The following is a 16,011-nucleotide window of genomic DNA, read 5'->3' as shown; positions in this document are numbered from 1 at the left end:
CCGCTGTAGAGTGAAAATTTCTTTCTAGAAACAGCCCCCAGGCTGTGGCTAAGCCATGTCTCCGCAATATCCTTTCTTCCTGGAGTGCTAGTTCTGCAAGGTTCGCAGGAGAGCTTCTGTGAAGTTTGGAAGGTAGGAGACGGGGTACTGGTGGAATTAAAGCTGTGAGGACGGGGCGTGATTCGTGCTTGGGTAGCTCAGTTGGCAAAGCACTTGCCTGCGAAAGCAAAAGGTCCCGAGCTCGAGTATCCGTCCAATACAGAGTTTTAATCTGCCAGGAAGTTTCATATAAGTGCACACTCCGCTGTAGAGTGAAAATTTCATTCTAGATGTCATATTTTACTAATAGATATTAATGTCTTTATTTTCGAGCCGTAGATAATAAAGCCGTTATCTCGTGTGTCGAGGTGTCATCATTGTAAACCGAAATAAATGTGTTTCTAAAAGACAGGGCTAGACATTGTGTGCAATTTTTGTAACTTGCACTAATTTAAATCATTTCTTCGTTCCAATTCAATTGGTACTTATTTCCATTCTTAGTGAGTTTTAGATATTTTGAAAGAACTGCTTTTCATTCAGGACAATTTTTGCTTTTTGACTTTCGTCTGAAGGTATGGATTTAGCCACTTCTATGAATATGGAATACTTGAAGCATGGTTTGTCAACTGTAGTATGGAATGTAAATTTTACAGTTGTCGACTTTTTTCGCCTTCGCTAGTACTAGCATTAAATACGATATATTTCAGTCAATACTAATACTATCTAAGGGGAAAAGACTGACATACGAAAAATTTGTATTCCGTACTTCAGTCGACCTGTGTAGGTCAACTGAAGAATGGGATGCTAGGGCTAGCAAAGGCGAAAAAAGCGACATGCATAACATTGGCATCCTGTACCTCAGTTGAACTACAGAGGTACGGGATGCGAGATACAAATCTATGTACCTCGCTGTTTTTCGCCTTCGCAAGCATTAGTATCCTATTTTTCAGTTGACCAATATAGGGGATACAAATTTTATGTATGTTGCGTTTTATCGCCTTCATGTAGTTCAACTAAGGTACATGATGCCAGTGTTACATACATCGATTTTTTCGTCTTCGCTAGCATTAGCTGACTTATATAGGTCAATTGAAGTATGAGAAACAAATTTTAAGTACGTCGGTCTTTCTGCCTTCGCTAGTACTAGTATGAACCGCACAATAGGATACTAGGTCTCAAAGAAGCGATATTCATAACATTATGTTCGAAATATGAATGTGTGTGATACATGCCTACTAACTGTTTTCTGTGTCCTGCATTGTTTCTCAAAATCCGTCTTTGCTATTAAATCTGTGGAATACATCATCTGCGGTAACTTCTGGCGTCAGTGTTTGAAGCCGACGGGCTGTATCCCATTCTTAGGAATCCTCAACTCTTCCCCTCGATAAAGAGCTGAATTTCTTTTCGTTATTTATCATACTTACTGCGCTCCATCAAACTCAGTAAAGAATTACAAGAAATTTTAAAGAGCTCACAGGTGTAAAAACGCATTGCGCCAACTTTGCATATGATTCATTTTAGCTCATAAATTGCAATGAATGAAATGCAGACAAGATGCTGACATTTTATTTGAAATTGAGAGCAGAACGGTATCACATTTCTTTCAGGAGTTATTGGGTTTTATATCCGATGGACGGTCGGGCGCGACGCGCCCAGTTCCATCCATGCGCACTTGCCAGCTGCTTTGAAATACATTTAAAAATTATTAGGTTAAAAATTAAATTTTTACACATCTTACAGCCTAATATCTTCGCTTAATAAAGAACTGAATTTCCTCTCGTTATATGCCATGGTTACTGTGCTGCATCAAATTTAGTAGAACATTGCGCGAAACTTTAGAGATTTTGCACAGATAAAAATGCATTGCATAGAAAGCAGAACAAAATTTAATTTCGTTCTCGAGTTAGTAGGTTTTATATTCGAAGGAGGGTCACGCGCGACTCGCCCATTCACGTTTTGGCACATCGCGAATCATGTCGCCATAAAAATCGTCATATCTCATAAATGATTCTAGATATCGAAACGAGATTTTTTGCAAATATAGCACGGAATGTGGTACATATTATATTATAAATACTCGAAACCTTTTTATTCACCAAGAACTGGAAATCACACGGCCGCAGAAGTGAGAGATCGGCGTCTCAGGATGCATTCAGACGTCCATTGTGCAGTGCGAAAATCCAAGCAGCGCCTGTCCACAACACCTGGGGAAAAACGTAGCTGGGCGTGTATACACGCCCACAGCAGTGGAACTGTTAAATATGGCCAACAAACCGATGTCAGTATCTATTTACTCACGGAACACAAACTATACAACAGTAAAATAATCACAAAAATTTTTCATAATATCAAGAACGCTTAAGGGCCAGTTCACACAGACCATCATGTCATGTCCCACAGAACATTTCATAATGTATTTGAAATGGCGCCATCCACAGTGTCCGTCATGTCCTGTCACAGCACTGTCAAGGTTTCTTGAGAAGAACGCTTTGATGGCTGATATGATCATCTGTTGTTGACCATGTGATCCACTAGCTAATTTCCTCTCAATACACAGCCATGTACTCTTCTCTGTTCTCCGTTTCATCACGCTTTTCATTCTTGAAATAAGTTGTTATTCTAAGTCTTTTTATTCATTATTTTTTAATCTGCTGTAAATTGTTTCGTTTAGTTATTTACTTTGTTTAAAATTATAATTTTATAATTAATCATAAAAGATTAATTGAAGCAGGAAGGCAGCTGTCTGAATTGTGTAATATGAATGTACTAAATTAATTGTTCTGTGTTGTATTTATAAAGCAAATTATTATACATACCGGAACCATATTTAATATTTTACTATGAAATGGATTGCAATATGACTGAAACCTGGAGTGACAAGAGTACTATGTGTACAGTTAGGTAGATTAATAACTGGAATTTATTTGTATGTTCTCAGGTATTTGTAATATGTGATGAAGAAATGTACTGAAACTTCCAGACACTGTAATAATGGGAAAAAATAACTTATTAAGTGTACATCAAGTAATGTATTAGAGTTGTTTGTGTATATATGTGGTTTTAGCAGGCTGATTTATTGTTAAGCAGCTCAGTGGATCGTCTGTGAAATAGTTTTGCAAAAAGCAGTGGTCACTAGCTAACCCCAGTTCAAATAAGGCACTTGAATTATTGAAAGCCAAATAGAAGATGTAAAGGAAAGGATGCTATAAATATTTAAGGGAAAGACAGTGAGGGAGATATGACATGGCACAAAACGTAACCTTAAACTAACTAGCAACTAAATTTTATTTTAAACAAAGCAGTTTTTCGTGGAGTGTAATAGCAGCTCGAAAGAGTGTTCCTTTTAGTAATTCTGGGCGCAATTTGACGTAACAAATGGAAGAATTGGAGCTTCAACTTTCTAAAACATTTATAAAATGCAGATACCTCTTCCTCAAGTGTCTCGTAGAGTGTGTGAAATTCCACTTCTGTTCCATGTAATGCAATCTTTCGGACCCACACCTTTTATTGCAACCTTTTATTGCATTGTTTCGCACTTCTGTCTTCCTTCTGCAGTATACAAACTATCCCTGGGACCTGCAAACCACTTCCAATACCATAAACTTAATTTTTGTACAAATGAGGACGCCAGCATACACGTATATATGCTGCCGTGTTGTGTAAGTGCATTTTATGCGAAAAAACAGTTCAATATCTTTGGTTATTTCTTTCATTTAAATTTATGATTTTGTAATGAATGATGAAAGGTTAATTGAAGCAGTGAGACTGCAGTCTCAAATTGTATGACATGAACATACTAAATTACTTGCCCTCTAGTATACTCATAAAATCAGTTTTTATACCTTCAGATATCGTATTTAATGTTTTATAGTGAAATGGACCGGAATATGGCTGCAACTTGAAGAGAAAAAAGTGCTGTGGCCAGAATAAAAAAGATTATTAAGTAGAATTAATTTGTATCTTGTGAGGAATTTGTAATGGTTAATAAAGAAATGGGCTGAAACCTTCAGAAACAGCAACAGTTGCAATTTTTTTAGATGTATACATCAAGTAATTTATTAGCATTGTTTGTTTAAATAGTGTATGTGTTAGTGGTAAGCTTATTTTCTGTCAATTAGCTCTCTGGATTGTGTGTGAAATAGTTTTGCAGGCACCAATGGTCATTATTTATGTGGTCTCACTAGCTAACCCTAGTACAAATAAGACACTTGAACTATTAAAAGACAAGTACAGGATTTAAAGAAAAACTGTAAATCTTGAAGGAGATACGAGTATTGAGGGAGATACGACTATTACATTAAAATCTGCACTGATATTGGCAACGAAAAGTAACCTTAGGCAAACAAATTTTTCATGGAGTGTGATGGCAATTCCTAACATCTACGTTTGTTTTTATAGTTCTGGGCGTAATTTGGTAGAAGAAATGAAGAAATTGGAGCTTGAGCTTTCTAAAATATCTACAAAATGCAGATTCCACTCTGTACAGTAGCACATAATGACATTTTTTGGACTCATACTCCTTTTTTGTGTTGTTTCTCACTTCTGTCTTCTTCCTCTAACATACAAGCTATCCGTAGACCAGCAAACCATTCGAGTCCGATAAGTGACATTTTCATACAAATGTGGACTCCAGTATCTATGCATGTATGCTGTCCTGTTGTTTATGTAGACTATGACTTATCTTGCAAAGACCACAATTCTCACGTAAAAACGGCTGAGAACATCAATGCGAGTTGACATCAAATGACTTTAATTGACTTGACGTGATGGACATTGTGAATACTCCCTGATGTGAAGTTGCCATGATGTGATGGTGCTGTGAGGGCCAATGTGAGGTGGCCTGTAGAAAACAGCAAATTCACTGTACCAAGTCATCAGACTAAAGCTTGAAGTAATCGGAATGCTACAAAATGACGTTAGTATTCCTAGGCATCATCTTGTGATTGCGGTTCCATCTCTCCATAGCAAATTTCAGGTGTAGGTGATGACTGAAGTGGCTACAGAATCAGTCATTGGTGGCACCAATCATTTCTATAAGTTCATAGATACATCAGCTGTGATGGCAGAAGCTGTCAGCGAAGAAGTTTGGTGGCAGAGTCTTTTGAAGCTCAAGACTATCGAAGACGATGATCAAGTAAATTCTGATCAAATGTTTACTAAACGGAAACCTAGCATTGCTGCATTTTTTGTCTGTTGCTGTATTCACATAGGCTGAGTTTTGGATCTTCCAGTGGCTGACCAATAAAAATGTTCCTTAGAACATGCCAGTCTCTTCCCTGGGTTATCCTCTAGTCAGTTAACCAATAATGTGAATTCTACCATTTACTGCAGAAAGAAGTCATTTCATTCCCTCTCCAACTCTCTCTCTTTCAGGAGAATGACAGTTCAAATCTGCGTCTGGCCATCCTGATTTAGGTTTCTGTGATTTTCCTAAATCGCTTCAGGCAAATGCCTTTGAAAATGCATAGCTGATTTCCTCTCCCATCCTTCCATAACCCAAGCTTATGTTCTGTCTCTAATGACCTAATTCTCTATGGGTTGTTAAATAACAATCTCCTCCTCCTCCTCCTCTTCCATCTATCTCTGCGAAAAATGAGCCTGATTCTCATTGGCACAGTCGAGCTTCTGCATCCAAACTCTTGTTTGTTTATGTTAGACAAGCCCTGCGAGTCTTAGGTCTGTGTAAACATTTGATTCTCAAAACTGCAGGTACCCAGTCCATTCTCAAGATGTTTATCTGTGGTTTCCAGTGTTTTTGGGAGAATGTCTCAGCTGTCTACTTTTGCACACAATAGTGCCCTCTGCTAAAAAGTGTTCCTGCTTCTTCCACTCCTCGGTTGTAAAGCAGTCGCGGCCAGGGGCAGAGGGGGAGGTGTCGGACGGCCCCACAGGAGATCCTATCCATGTTTGTCCATGATACTCTGTTTGTCCATGATACTCTGGGCACCGCAGTGCGGCATTACATGAAGCTGTGTGATGACCTATGAGCCATTGACCTGTGTCTCTTCCAGTGTGTCCTTTGGCGAAATGGCTCCAAGAGTTGTAGTCTACTTCACTCCCATGGCAACCCAGCAGCTGCTACATCATTCCACACGTGCTTTCAAAGTTCTGTCATTTAATAAGGCATGCAAGTCCGATTGAAAGAGTAGATGACATTAGTCAGTTATCGACAATAACTCGTACTTTTATGTATCACATTCCTCAGTGTCAGTTAAATATACCAATCATAATTTCAGATACAACAGTACTGTTTCCGACCAACAGTCATGTAACAATACCTTCTGGTACAAGGAACCCACAGACTCTGGCAGCTCGTTACAAAGTTATTGCATTTCGTTTGGTTTCTTGCCCCAGTTAGCTTTGTACATGTATTGCGAATAAAAAGGTGAAAAACGGTGCAGATGTCGACGGTATGTGCTGTGTGACTTATTTCCATTCGTCCACAGTAGCTGATGTTGACAGCGTTGATTCTCTTTTAACTCAGTGCCCCCATGTTTGCATTCAGTTCTGCTCGGTTGCGTCTATTTATTTACTATTGTTTATTGACCCTAGTCAAATTAAATATGACCAGGGTTTTGTTTTCCAACGTTTTAGTTGTGCATAAACAGTGAGGAACGGTAGTACTATGGATAGCTTTACTGACGAAGAGTTGGCCGAACTACAGCTGTTATGAGATTGTTTTTCCTATGCATCTGCATTAACTTACATTTTTCCACATTTAGCGCAAGTGGCCATTCATTACACTAGTCTAAGCTATCTTGTATCCTCACACTCAATGGCGATTCCATCTTGCACACCATAGCATCGTCAGCAAACAGCAGGAGAGTCTGCTCACCCTTTCCATCAGTTCATTTACGTAAATAGAGAATAAGAGTGTTCCTATCACCCTTGCCTGTGGCACTCCTGACTATACCATTGTCCACCATGAAACATTCGCCATCGAGAACAATGTACAGGGCTATATTACTTAAGAAACCTTCGAGCCACTCAATATCTGGGGATCTATTCCATATTCTCATACCTTCATGAACAGTCTGTAGCGGGACATTGTGTCGAATGCTTTCTGGAAATTTAGAAATATGGACTCTTGCCCAGTGCCCTTTATCCATAGTTTGCAGAATGTTTTGTGAGAAAAGGGGAACCTGGGTTTCACATGAGGGATGGTTTGTAAATCTCTGCTGAAAGTTTGAGAGAAGCTTTTATGTCTCAAGAAATTTATTATATCGTTGCTCGAAATACGTCCAAGAACTCCGCAAAAAATCGATGATAAAAATACTAGTCAGTAATAATGGGAGTCCGTTCTTTTGCCCTTATATATGGTGATTACCAGCTCTTGTTTTTGGATCTTTTGAAAATTTTGCGATGGACGAGAAGATCTGCAGTCCTTGCAAGCTCCCCAATGTCACAGTGTATTCTGTAAAACCGAACTGGTATCCCATACAGACAGGCGACTTATTTGTTTTCAGCTCTTCGGTTACTTCTCTACGCCACATATGCCTATTACTGTGTCCTCCATACGAGAGTCTTGCAACAGAGAAATGATGGTATGTTTGTACACTAATGGCCATTAAAATTACTACACGACGGAGATGACGTGCTACATACACGAAATTTAACCGACAGGAAGAAGATGCTGTGATATGCAAATAATTAGCTTTTCAGAGCATTCACACAAGGTTGCCGCCGGTGGTGACACCTACAACGTGCTGACATGAGGAAAGTTTCCAACCGATTTCTCATACACAAACAGCAGTTGACCAGCGTTGCGGGGTCAGGGATTTTCTCTGCCTCGTGATGGCTGGGTGTTGTGTGCTGTCCTTAGGTTAGTTAGGTTTAAGTAGTTCTAAGTTCTAGGGGACTGATGACCATAGATGTTAAGTCCCATAGTGCTCAGAGCCATTTGAACCATTTGACCAGCGTTGCCTGGTGAAACACCGTTGTGATGCCTTGTGTAAGGAGGAGAAATGCGTACCATCACGTTTCCTACTTTGATAAAGGTCTGATTGTAGCCTATCGCAATTGCTGTTTATTTTACCGCGACATTGCTGCGCGCGTTGTTCGAGATCCAATGACTATTAGCAGAATATGGAATCGGTGGGTTCAGGAGGGTAATAAGGAATGCCGTGCTGGTTCCCAACGGCCTCGTATCACTAGCAGTCGAAATGACAGGTATCTTATCCGCATGGCTGCAACGGATTGTGCAGCCACGTCTCAATCACTGAGTCAACAGATGGGGACGTTTGAAAGACAACAACCATCTGCACGAACAGTCCGACGACGTTTGCAGCAGCATGGACTATCAGCTCGGAGACCATGGCTGCAGTTACCCTTGATGCTGCATCACAGACAGGAGCACCTGCAATGGTATACTCAATGATGAACCTGGGTGCACGAATGGCAAAACATAGTTTTTTCGGATGAATCCAGGTTCTGTTTACAGCATCATGATGGTTGCATCCGTATTTGGCGACTGAACGCACATTGGAAGCGTGTATTAGTCATCCGTTGTGACTGTATGTGTGCCATTGGTTACACGTCTCGGTCACCTCTTGTTCGCACTGATGGCACTTTGAACAGTGGACGTTACATTTCAGATGTGTTACGACCCGTGGCTCTACCCTTCATTCAATCCCTGCGAAACCCTACATTTCAGCAGGATAATACACGACCTCATGTTGCAGGGACTGTACGGGCCTTTCTGGATACAGAAAATGTTCAACTGCTGCCCTGGCCAGCACATTCTCCAGATCTCTCACCAATTGAAAACGTCTGGTCAATGTTGGCCAAGCAACTGGCATGTCACAATACGCCAGTCACTACTCTTGATGAACTGTGGTATCGCGTTGAAGTTGCATGGGCAGCTTCTGTACACGCCATCCAAGCTCTGTTTGACTCAATGCCCAGGCGTATCAAGGCCGTTATTATGGCCAGAGGTGGTTGTTCTGGGTACTGATTTATCGGGATCTATGCACCCAAACTGTGTGAAAATGTAATCACATGTCAGTTGTAGTATAATATATTTGTGCAGTGAATACCCGTTTATCATCTGCATTTCTTCTTGGTGTAGCAATTTTAATGGCCAGTAGTGTATGATCCTCCAGTGTAAATGATTTCTTAAAAACGAACCACAAAACTTAAGCTTTTCTTTCGCTACCTTCTATCACTAGACTCCGTTGATCCACAAGTGACTGTAGAAGTCTTCGAACTGCCTCACGAATTTACGTAAGGCCAAAATTTGCTCTGATCCTCAGCAAGATCTTTTGCTATGGTACGACGGTGGAAGTTTTATGCTTCCCACATTGTTCTTCTCATAGACTCACAAATTTTACTAAATTTTGCCTGTTGACATCAGTGTGTTCCTTCCTGTACGAAGAGTCCCACAATCTCTACTTCCTCAGCAGTTCTCAAATTTTTTTGTTAATCTGTGGTGGCTCTTTTCTGCCCTTAATCCATTTACTCTGTATATACTTGTCCAGAGCACGATTTACAATCAGTTTTAACTTTGCCCATAATTCCTCTACAACCATTGTATTGGAACTAAATGATGATCATTTATTGTGCAAATGGGATGCTAGCAACTGCTTATCTGCTCTTTCTAGCATAAATACTTTCCTATCACTGCCTCCATACTGACACTGTCGATAAGGGGAGACATTTTTGGAGCTACAAGGCCTAAAATATTATCACTGCATATGGATTTTCTAACTAGATGTTCAAAACGGTTTTTGGTAGACGTGTTCAAAAGTACTCCAAAAAACTTTCTGTCTGTACTATCTGCAACGCATCGATAGACGTCCCTGTCTATACTCAGTAGGTTGAAGTTGTCTCCAACTAGTACTGTATGATCTGGGTATTTCCGCTCTACTAGCTGTAGACTTTCTTTGGAAGATTTTACAACTTATGGCAGACTTGGATGGCTGATACATCCAATAATTTTAACCTAGGCCTGCTGCTAATGTCCAGATAACTTCAAAATCAGAATCAGTTCTGATCTCGATAGAAACAATATTTTTGTCAACAGCAACGAACACTCCCCCTCCTGTGGCGTCAAGTCTATAGATTATAGTAAAGTGGAGTAAAGTTTTATTGGTGCTGGTAGTCATACAGTACACAAATGGTATATTCTGATGTAGTACAAGTCAATTTATAACAAAACATAATATAAATAATTTAAATTTGCATTAATTTCACTATTTTGACATTGAATGATCTCTGAGTTACAATATACAAAGCAAATATTGTATAAAACTAAAAAGAAGATATTATAAAGCGGAAAGAGCATGTGCTATACTGTCAGATTAATATTTGTATTACAGTAACATTTAGATAGTAAATCATTAAGACTCTAGTAACATTTGTATGATACATCACTAAGGCAAAGACACATATCTTTCGTGTACTTCCTGAAGGAACTTGTGGAGGCTACAAAAGCAGTAAAGAATCAAATATGCCTCAAAAGCTGATTTGAAACTTGCCAGGTCTTTCATTGATTTAATTTATGGGGGAAGGTTATTATAAATAATTTTCCCATAATACAGGGTTCCTTTGTTATTTATGATGGTATTAGTGGGCTCTATATGAAAGTTTTCTTTTTGCCTAATTTTATAAGAGTGGAAATTTTATTCGTTTGGAAGAGAGTAAGATTTACCATTGAATATTTTTTTCACAAAAACAGTTATCTCATACACAGTTATACATGGAAATGGGAGGATTTCTAGCTTTTCAAAGAGTGGTATACGGGTTTTGTTCCATTTCAGGCCTTCCATTATTCTTATAATTCTTTTTGCCGCCTAAAGAGCTTTTGGCTAGGAGAAAAGTTACTCCCAAAGCCTTTTCGGTAAACATTCCATGCCTTGATAAATATACAGAGCTTTCTATTTAAGGTTTCAACATGCTCATAGTTCTAAGAAATTCAGGAACTTTGTTGTGAATGCTTCGACAATTTGCTGTCAAAATTTGCACAATCGAAATGTTTGTACTATGTACTGGGTCTGATTTCGATCTCTGCATATCGAATATCGAGCGTTCATCAGAGGACCTCACACTCCCGACCTAGCCTAAACAAAATCCCCTGTGCACTACACAAGTACTCTGCTACCTAAGTAGCTGCTTTGCTTGTGCAGTTCACCTCTGACCTCCCAAGAGGAGACCTATAATACTCCATCCCACAATGCAGGTCCAGAAATCTGCGGCTGAGTCCATCACAGAATCGACAGAGCCTTTCCTTGAAACTCTCCACTTGGCTCCATATCAAAGGACCAAGATAAATTCTAGGGACAGTGTTGGAGATTATGCACTCTGCTTGCACTATACCCTCGAGGCCACTAGTCTTCACCACATGTTGCAAAGATTATTTCGAGTAAGCTGCTGAGGTTTAGCTGGGAAGCCTTTACACATCGTTCACACAATCCTGATTACTCCCCACGCTATTTCCATATATTTTCAGCCCTGAAGAAAAATATCCATGGCCGTTAATTTGCTTCAGACAAAGAGGTTCAAACCTTTGAACAAATATGGTACCATAAGCAACCGTAAACATTTTAGCATGAAGACAGTGGCCATCTTGTCACAAAGTCGGATAAATGTAAGAACAGCAATGGAGATTACTTACGAAATAATAAACAGTTTACTTACTATTTTCCATGTGTCTAGTTGTCATTTGACTCGCCCTTATAGAAGAGTGGATAGGTCTCCACCCAACTTGATCGCTCTTGTGTCGACATATGAAACTCATGTACATACATTTGTTGTACTGAATGTGGTGTCCCACGAGCTTCACATATTGATGGACTATCCTTCTAGAGGAATAAAATGCATGTCAGTGGACATTGTCTTATTTGTAATCTGGTGAGCATTGCTTCCACTGGTGTGAGTTCGATGAGGTTCACCACACCCGGCTGGTAAGTTTGATTGATAGCAGTTTCTTGTTTAACACCAATAGCTACTCGATTTTCTACTGACATATGATCCTTCTGTTCGACAGTGAGATGATAGCATGTGGGAAATTGACACAGTGGGTGAGATCAATCTACTTGCTTCTTTGGCTGCTTTGTTGGCTTCTTCATTTCCCTGTAACCTAACTATCTTGGTACCCAGCAAAATACCATCACCTATCTATTGTTTGGGATTTGCTGTACAATGTCTTGGACCATCTGAATTATCTGTTGTACAGAATATATTTATTGTTCAATCTCCAGGACACTGATAAAGTTGAAGCAGATGAGAAGTGTTCTACCATGACAGCATCTCACCTCCTCTAGTGCCTCCAGGCCTTGATATACTTATGTGTCTTCATTTGTTAGTTGTTCTGGGAGGCGAAATATGTAGCCTCTGTCAGGAAAGATGCTGAATGATTGAGTGCATTCTCCCACTTCTGAAAAATAGTCTGGAATAAGAGATTTCTTGCACTCTGTCAATTTACAGAAGACTAAGTTTGTGAAGATGCCATGGCAGCAGGTTTTTCCATCCCTTGGCGCATTTTTCAGGAGTTTGATACATCTAGATCTATGAGGCATTCTGTAACAGGAGTCCCAGTTGCATTTCGGCAGTTCCCGAACAATTCTGACAGTCCACCACACTAAATGCCAATGACTGGGGCAAAGCTAATATTTTAAAGAACTGTATTGCCACAGTGAGACCTCAACATATCTGGAATAATGGTTCAAATGGTTCACATGGCTCTAAGCTCTATGGGACTTAACAACATCTGAGGTAATCAGTCCCCTATAACTTAGAAATACTTAAACCTAACTAAGCTACGGACATCACACACATCCATGCCCGAGGCAGGATTCGAACCTGCGACTGTAGCAGCAGCGCAGTTACGGACTAAAGCTCCTAGTACCGCTCGGCCACAGCGGACGGCAATAGTGGTACAACAGCCTCTGCATACAAACTCAAAACTGGACTGTTGATCGCCTGATCCCTCATGGTGGACATTATCCAGCGTTTTTATTTAGTAAGCTTGTGCATTTCAATATATTCAATGGTTTTATGAGTGTTTTCTTAGGTCTTTAAGTTTCAGTACTCAGGTTAATTTGTGTTGGTTATCAAGCCCTTATATGGATCATTTATTAAAATTTAAAATATTGTATCCCACTTTGAACTCTGACATGGATAGTTAAGATTTACGCAAACAGTTTTCTCTGATGAGAACCTAAAACCAGTTATATTAGTCCATCTTCCCAGCCTCCTGATCGACAATGGTACTTGCCACATTGTTATTGTGAAGTTGGATGAAAAATAGAAAATCGCAAAATCATACGCAAACAATGAGCTTTTATCAGATATCTTGCAGATAAGATGCCATTGATAGTTATTGCAAGCAGTGTGACACTTAGAATATTGCCTTGAGGAGCTATATTCTCCTAAATAAAGAGGTCTTGACAATGCATCGCCAAAGTGGTAGCACAAGTTCCAGCCCCCAATAAAAATCTGGATGAGATTGGCAGTTTTCCTAGTGACCCAAGCAGTAAAACCAAGATTTCCACTGTCGATTGCCAACAACGTTCCATTGTAATGCCTAACAATAGTCGCTCAAGTATACTCGGAGTTTATGATAGGAGAGGACTAGTGATGCTGACCAGCCTTCAGCTTGGTAAACCTGTGTTTGCCATCCACATACCAACCATTGCTGCCTGAACACCCTGGGGAGATTCACAGGAGTGTCCACAGCATACTCATCATGATGATTTTAATGAAAGGACTACATTTGGCCACCAAGAGCGTTGAAATAAAATCGTGGTTCATTTTTACATTAACATGAGTGGACCCAAATCATTACAGAGCACCTTCACATGCTGTGGGTTAAATATCTCACTGGAACATCAGTGCACTCGACGCCTTGCATCATTTAAAAAAATCACGAACCCTTAAGTATATTACACATCATCAAGAAGCTACCGCCCAGTTTATATGTCGTTTAGCATGTTTCATACAGTTCCCTTCGCAACGTTCGTTCGGAAACTGGCCGACATGGACCTGAATTCACTGACAAGAGCAGTTCCTATCACATTTGAAACCGACTGTCATAGACAAGGCCTGACAGTCTGTGTTCATTAGGATTTTCTTACGAAAACTGTTCTCATACAGTGTTACATAGTTACTGGTGAAACAACATTCCTTGTAAACACTCTGCACTGAGGCACCAACAAATAGGATAACCTCATCCATTGTGTTGTTGTGGCAAGTCAAACCACAACAATTTCTTTCTGCCATCCTGTCACGTATCCATGTTTTTTCGTGGACTCACCGACTGGCATATGCAAACTGCTTCACCACCATGAGCGATGGAGGGTCACATGACCGACTGTACCAATTTCAACCACTTGCAGCGCCTCCAATCGACTAGTGTGCTCTTATGAGAGGGTGGCTAGTATTTTATGCGGCGAGTTTAACAGTGAACTTACCACATTTCAGTTAAGGGATTAGTTTACACTTATTACGTTGTAGATTTACTGAACCACTGATGTAAACAATCTCGCTATTCAAATACTTGGGAGTCATGATGTAAAATAAAGTAGAATGACATAGAAGTTTTATTATACAACAGTAACACCCCAGCCAGATCGTTTAAAGGGTAGACTCTCATGTATAAAACAGATTCAAACGTCTGATTATTTTACTAGTGAGCTAATGTGTTAACTGCTTGATATTAAGCCTGAAAGTGAGGAAAAGGTTGCCGGCCTTGGTGACCGAGCAGTTCTAGGCGCTTCATTCAGGTATTGCGCTACTGCTACTGTCACAGGTTTGAATCCTGCCTCGGGCATGGATGTGTGTGATGTCCTTAGGTTAGTTGGATTTAAGTAGTTCTAAGTTCTAGGGGACTGATGACCTCAAATGTTAAGTCCCATAGTGCTCAGAGCCATTTGAACCATTTTTGACGAAAAGGTTGAAATTATATTTAAAGTTTTTTCATAGAAGTTCAATGCTCTCTTTATGAAACACTGGACGATTATAGTTAGGGTAATATACGCTCTGTTTTAAGCAAAAGCAGATTTTTCACACATCTCAATGTTTATCGTGTCTAATTTCCTCAGCTATTTGTCGTGCAATACTTAATTTTGCAGATACATTCAGTGGTTTATGTAGATACTGCTTGCTAAATGTGTTGTTAATAGAGTTAGGAGTAAAGAAGTAATATATTAAAACTTTATTCCAGGTGTGGCAGTTTGTCTGTATGAACAGCAAAAATGTAGTAAGCGAAAAACTTTTTTCCATTCATCATTTTGTCGGGGGTATCAGCAAGAAAAATTTCGCAAAGGTTTGAAATTATGTGCAAAGTTTGTTGCGAACCTTAAGTGCTCTCATTCTCAAATGCTAAATGAATACACCCAGGACAATCTGCGTGTCATGAGCAATGCTGTAACAAGACATATTGAGAGGCACCCACATGCCTTACTCATACTGTGGCATCAAGCAGTCAGGCCTGCAAGATGAGTGGTGTGCCAAGAGAGTGGATTCATTCTTATTTATCGAGTAGTATGAACTCTCATACTCTCAATTAAGCTACAAATTATCCTCCTGTATGAATAATACGCAACGGAAACGCACATCTGACTATCAGTAACTTACAGAACCCTGACTGTTCACTACGCACTGGCAATACCACATTTTCTTTTTCTCTTTTATTTAACGGCTTTTATCAACACGTGGCCACCGCACTGAATATGAATGGCGCACACATTATAAATTCGGGACATCATGACAACATACAATTCGAAGGAAAAGTCCACCAATCTTTTTCTTTTCACTATCTTATTTATTCTGATAAATTCTATAACCTAAACACACAAATTCTATAACCTACAACAATAACACATGAGAAATTCCGCCCAGTGGGCATGGCTTTACATTGGTGATTCTCTACCTTATGGTCTCGTAATTATTTAACGCTACAGTGCACTTTCTGGATAGGATGGTGGATCTTTTATTATATCTCACACTTTGACTCTCACAATCATCATCACGAAA

The 16,011-nt window shown here is 39.7% G+C and overlaps 1 protein-coding gene across 1 annotated transcript in view; it reads left to right on the top strand.

Annotated features, from left to right (window-relative positions):
• The window catches only part of LOC124594445 (dynein regulatory complex protein 1), a 326,671-nt gene that overhangs the window by 1,067 nt on the left and 309,593 nt on the right, over positions 1–16,011 (top strand). The window lies entirely within an intron of this gene.

The sequence above is a fragment of the Schistocerca americana genome, chromosome 2, assembly GCF_021461395.2.
Source record: "Schistocerca americana isolate TAMUIC-IGC-003095 chromosome 2, iqSchAmer2.1, whole genome shotgun sequence".
Lineage (NCBI taxonomy): Eukaryota > Metazoa > Arthropoda > Insecta > Orthoptera > Acrididae > Schistocerca > Schistocerca americana.
The sequence above is the reverse complement of the archived record's forward strand: the minus strand, read 5'-3'. Positions and strand labels throughout refer to the sequence as shown.